The following is a 6,280-nucleotide window of genomic DNA, read 5'->3' as shown; positions in this document are numbered from 1 at the left end:
ATTATTAAACCAGCTTGGGTTTTTAAAAAAAGCATATAAACATATAAAACACTTAAAAAATAAACAAGAATAAACAGTAAAACCCCCCCCCCCAAAAAAACAGATTAAACACTTAAAAAATAAATAAACAAAAACAGACAAAACACTTAAAAAATACGAAAAAAAACACATAAAAACTAAATAAATTAAAACAGATAAAACACTTTAAAAAAAAAACATTTAAAGAATAAAAATAAAAATAGATAAAACACTTAAAAAAATTAAAACAGATAAAACACTTACAAAATAAACAAATAAAAACTGACAAAATGCTTAAAAAAATTAAAAAAATTAAAACAGATAAAACACTTAAAAAAACAACAACAAAAAACAGATAAAACATTTAAAGAATAAAAATAAAAAAGATAAAACACTTAAAAAAAATTTAAACAGATAAAACACTTAAAAAATAAACAAATAAAAACTGACAAAATGCTTAAAAAAATTAAATAATTAAAAACAAACAAAATTATTAAAAAATAAAAAAATAAAAAAAGATAAAACACTTAAAAACAAAATAAAAACAGATAAAACACTTAAAAAATAATTAATTAAAAACAGACAAAATGCTTAAAAATTAAAATAAATAAAAAGAGATAAAACACTTAAAAAAATAAATAATTAAAAACAGACAAAATGCTTAAAAATTAAAATAAATAAAAAGAGATAAAACACTTAAAAGATAATAAATAAAAACAGATAAACACAAGAATAAACAATTAAAAAATTAGAAAATAAACAGATAAAACACAAGAATAAACATTTACAAAATAAAAACAGATAAAAAAACAAGAATAAAAAAGGAAATAACTAGTTTAATTGCAGGTACAACTGTATGAGTAATCGTTGGGTGACCCTGTTGGTTGTTGATCCGCATCCCTGTGGGGACACAGTCCCTCGTACGCCAACACAGCCACTAACGAGCAGACCCTCGACCCAACAGGTAAGGACGTGGCCCATGTGATCCCGTGAGATTGGGACCGAGCTATTCCCTCCGCTCAGCAGTGACGAAGAGAAAGCTGTGGGATGTTTTCCTCTCAGCAGGATCGATGTGGTGCGAGGCTTCTCCGAGCACCGATCGATAACCAGACCGATATATATATATATATATGGCAAAAAGTCAACTGTCAATATCACTTTTATTGTTTGTTTGACAGGACAAATTAAGGACTCCTCTCTGTGTGTGGAGGCTTTTTTATTTATTTTAGCTTTTGAGCACACCATTAGCGCTCAGCTCGATCAATACTACTAACAAACACTCATACGAGATTGTATTTGTTGATCATCTGTTGCTCTCTCCAGCTTCCTCCATGTTGCCCTCCAACAGCAAAGATACAGCAAATCACCTTCTCATGTTTGGTGGTAAAACAGAAAGCTACTGTCTGGTTTTGGCTTTACATTGAATGGAAGAAGTAAGAGTGATAGCAGTCTTTTCAATGATCCAACGATCACCTTGGCCTGGTTGAGATAAACCCTTAATTCACCCGTTTAAATGTGGAAATATGCTGGAACTACAGTAACCATGCTAAAAGAATGGCTTAATTACCCATTTCAGAGTGATTTCTGGTTCGCAAAAGCTTACAGACAGTTTGGACTTACATTTAATTACTAATGTTAACTAGCATGTTAGTTAGCAGAAATTAGCCTGTGCTTATGTTAATGTTAACTACCATGTTAGTTTGCAGTAATTAGCCTGTGTCTATGTTAATGTTAACTAGCATGTTAGTTAGCAGTAATTAGCCTGTGTCTATGTTAATGTTAACTAGCATGTTAGTTAGCAGTAATTAGCCTGTTCCTATGTTAATGTTAACTAGCATGTTAGTTAGCAGTAATTAGCCTGTGCCTATGTTAATGTTAACTAGCATGTTAGTTAGCAGTAATTAGCCTGTGTCTATGTTAATGTTAACTAGCATGTTAGTTAGCAGTAATTAGCCTGTGTCTATGTTAATGTTAACTAGCATGTTAGTTGGCAGTAATTAGTCTGCGCCTATGTTAACGTCAACTAGCATGTTAGCTAGCAGTAATTAGCCAGTGCCTATGTTAATGTTAACTAGCATGTTAGTTAGCAGTAATTAGCCTGTGTCTATGTTAATGTTAACTAGCATGTTAGCTAGCAGTAATTAGCCAGTGCCTATGTTAACGTTAACTAGCATGTTAGCTGGCAGTTATTAGCCAGTGCCTATGTTAATGTTAACTAGCACGTTAGTTAGCAGTAATTATCCTGTACCCATGTTATCTCCTAACATATACCTACCTCTCCGTCTCTGCTGATTGGGAATGATTGAGATTTATCTTGCACATCTTCCAGAAGACTTACAGCTTTCAGACAAGTTGCTCACGTCACATCTACGTCTTCCAGCTCAGTTGGAGGCTGCGTATAATGCTCAGCATCACCAGGAAAGAGCTTCTAATAGACTTCACTGGTCTCCGTCCAGGGCAACGGGGTCGGTTGGTCCATTTCTTTAACTGTCTATGAATCTGCCCTGTGCACACAGACGCTGGAGGGTGACTATTGCGTAGTATCTGAAGCTGAGAGCCAGTGCCAAAGCGTCCGTATTTTACGGGTTGGGAGTGAGAACGGCCAGCGTAACTTCCCGAGACCATTACATTTAAATAGCTCGCGCTACCGTAGTTCATGATCAGCTGACTTCATTTAATTTTTCATGTGCCTTTTCTCTTGCAGGGTGCAAAACTTCCTTCCAGAGACTATTTTTACGAACCAGTGTCGCTGCAGGGGCAGAGTGACTGGTCCGATATTCATCACCCAGCTGCGTGTGTACACCCAGACCTACGTCAATAAATTCAAGTACAGCCTTCCTAAAACCGTTGGACTTCATTTACATCGATCATCTCAGTCGCCCGGTAAGACACGCAATCCCCAAACATCATTCTTATTTTTACGTGGCCTGTTCGGTTCCAGCGGCCGGGAGGTTGCGTCCACAGCACAGCGGTCATATCGTCATATTTATTCCCACAGCGCGACAAGTGAGTGTAATGAGAGAGATCATTGAGATGATGTACGCTGGCCTTTCCCCCAGGCACTGGAGGCACCAGATTTTGACCTCCAAAGCAATTGAGATCTCTACAGTCTCCGTATCAGCACACTCATCCCTGCCCTCTTTATTCTGCTTCATATCTCGCCCTCATTATGAATGATTGAACACTTCACCAACTGTTTGACGACCTGCTTGGTTTGGGTTTCTCACCGACTACGTTTACATGCACATGATATTCTTCATTCCATGTTTTTTAGCCCTTGTTCTGAAAAAAGACAATATTCTGACTACGCTGTTTACATGGCTATTAAAAGTTAATATGCCACTAATACGTCATGCACAAAGAGGCAATGGACCCACAAAAGCACGTTTGTCGGACCATGCAAACGCCTGTGATGACGTTAAAGCTGCGTAATAAACACTGCTTATGGAGTCTGTGTCAGGTTTGCACACTCGGAGGAAACGGACTCCAAAAAGCACGACTCACAGGCAAAGTAGAAGGTCTCGTTGTTAATTTGAACCAAGTTCATATGCTCGGATGTGAAGGTGTCAAATCACTAGGCAGAGCTCAGAGTCAGGGATGTAGCAAAAGGTCCAAACTACCACTGGGAAGACGATTAGTCCATGTAAGACAAAAGGTGAGACAATTAGACACAGGTGGACCACACTGGGGCGGGGACAGGTATTCACAAGAGTTGTAAGGCAGACAAAATTGTGTTGGAAACCGTTCCCTGTCACGGAAACAGTGCACAAAGAGACAAGCAAGAGTGTCCGGTAAATGGCAGGCAAAAGGGAAATCCGGGAAGACAGGTAACGGTCAAAAATCCACGAGAAAACAGGAATTTAGGAACACGGTACACAGGGAAAAACGCTTGAAGGCTGAGCATGTGGAAACAGACGATCTCGCACTGGGGAAAGGAAAGACTGAACTTAAATAAATACAGACAGGTATAACACAGTAGGGCAGAGACAGGTAATCACACCGGTGGGAAGAAACATGACAGGAAGTAAAACAAGACAACACAAGGGAGGACCATAACAGTTAAAGAACTAGACCATTGAGCCCGTTGTTCTGGATGGAGACCAGTGAAGTCTATTAGAAGCTCTTTCCCGGTGATGTGGAGCGTTACTGAGCAGCCTCCAACTGAGCTGGAAGACGTAGATGTGAAGTGAGCAACTTGTCTGAAAGCTGTAAGTCTTCTGGTAGATGTGCAAGAGAAATCTCAATCATTCCCAATCAGCAGAGACAGAGAGGTAAGAATATGTTAGGTGATAACATAGGTACAGGCTAATTACTGCAAACATGCTATTTAACATTAACATAGGCACAGGCTAATTACTGCTAACTAACATGCTATTTAACATTAACATAGGCACAGGCTAATTACTGCTAACTAACATGCTATTTATCATTAACATAGGCACAGGCTAATTACTGCTAACTAACATGCTAGTTAACATTAACATAGGCACCGGCTAATTATGAGTCAGTGATCTTTCAGTAGTTAGTACTGCAGATGATGGCGAGAGTTGTTTCTTCATCCAGGGTAGCTTCACCTTTCCAGTCATTGATGAAAACCACTCCACCGAAAAGAAAAGACAGTGAAGCAAAGCTGAAACTCGGCCGGCCGACAACAAAGTTAGCTGCTGTGATCAATCCAACCCATCCTCACGGATTCCTCTCTACAAATTCCTGACAGCACTCCATTGTTTTTTGTTCCATTTTTTATTCGCCAGCCTCCTTCCTTGTCAAGCCGGCACGAAAACAAAGAGCGGTTAAAGCCAAACTCAAAGCTTTCAATCACCTTTTGTTTGAGAACATCTGTTATACACTCTAAGAAATTTCTGTTTATTAACAGTTGTATGACTGTGTGTTTTCTAAGAGAACTAGTCCATAGAAAGTGATTCCCAGTTGTATTTGTGTTTATTTATATTTCAGAGTGCATTATTGGAACTTTATCTGTGCTCCGGCTGCATTCCCCCAGTAGGTTCCTAGTTAAGGGGGCGTCAAAAGCCTCAAAAAAGCTGTTTTAAAGTGGAACAAAAAGCGTTGAAATGTGTAAAAAAAGCGCCAAAAAATAAATTAAAAGGCGTTGAAACCAGCGTCAAAATTACTTTATCTGAGAGAATGTGAAATAACATCTGAAATAACAGAAAATGAGTTGAGTTTTTACTTAAATTTTTGTTTTTAATTAAGGTTAATGAGCTGCCAGAACTTTTTTTTCTGTAATTTTACGGATTTATTTCTTAGAGTGTATTAAATTAGAAGGAAACCAATATCGGGTCTACTGAATGAGATGTTGGAAACTATGAAGACTAAGGCTGAATCCCGGTTCTCCATCTTACCCCTACCCCTTACCCCTTGAAATCAAGGGGTACCAAGAACATGGTTGCAAGTCTATATGCACAGGACTGTATAGACGTCCTCATTTTAAAATCATACATTTAAGCCAAAACTACTTACATTTACGGGTCTCTCTGGTTGATAGGCAGCCATTTTTTGCTGTTATTGTTGAGAATGCCACTGTAACAAAGGAATTTCCCCGCGGTGGGACGAATAAAGTATTATCTAATCTAATCTAATGTAATTGTTGCATGTTGCACAATGTATACCCCTCGATTGTAAGTAAGCTTGCGTCTTTCGTCAATTTTTCCATTCACTGTCTATAGTTCCTAGGGCCATACACCCCTTACCTATCAATCAAAAAGAGTATTGGGACTGCATTAAGTCTCGTGTGAACGTGCAAAAACTTGGGGTAAGATGGATAAATGAGATTCAGCCTAAGCTCTTTCGAAAAAGGTCGTGCATGCATTGCAGCAGACGTGGACCCTGCTGGTCCAGAGTCTAACTTTGATTTAGTGGAACAGAGCAGATGTCTTCGCACTGTGAGGAAGAAGAGGAACTTCCTAAACAGATTTTTAGTAGGAAGACAGGAATCTGGAGACGCACTGTATCTGTCAGGGCATTATCCCAAAGAGCTGATGCGACAGTATTGTTCACAGACAGCCTCAAGACGGAGTTTTTGCATGTTTTAACATTAATGAGATCTTCGGAAGGATACAAATCCTCCCAAAGTGTCACTTCGGGCCAAAAAAAAAAAGCCGATTTACTCCCTCTGGGTCACACCGCTTCCCCTTTATTCCTCGAGGAACTTCACCTTCAGATCTGATCTGCTGCTGCAGCACATTTGACAATTGAAAGAATGAGATTTGGTAGTACAATAGGTACCAGCAGACAAAGCATG

General features: G+C 38.7%; 1 long non-coding RNA gene across 1 annotated transcript in view; it reads left to right on the top strand.

Annotated features, from left to right (window-relative positions):
* The first annotated feature begins 1,473 nt into the window (after window positions 1-1,473).
* Window positions 1,474-6,280, top strand: part of LOC117935512 — a 12,778-nt gene continuing 7,971 nt past the window's right edge. Inside the window, exons 1-2 of the long non-coding RNA XR_004654770.1 lie at window positions 1,474-1,555; window positions 2,238-2,240. This is a non-coding gene — a long non-coding RNA (uncharacterized LOC117935512). The remainder of the gene's footprint in view (window positions 1,556-2,237; window positions 2,241-6,280) is intronic.

The sequence above is a fragment of the Etheostoma cragini genome, chromosome 20 (genome assembly GCF_013103735.1).
Source record: "Etheostoma cragini isolate CJK2018 chromosome 20, CSU_Ecrag_1.0, whole genome shotgun sequence".
NCBI lineage: Eukaryota > Metazoa > Chordata > Actinopteri > Perciformes > Percidae > Etheostoma > Etheostoma cragini.
The sequence above is the reverse complement of the archived record's forward strand: the minus strand, read 5'-3'. Positions and strand labels throughout refer to the sequence as shown.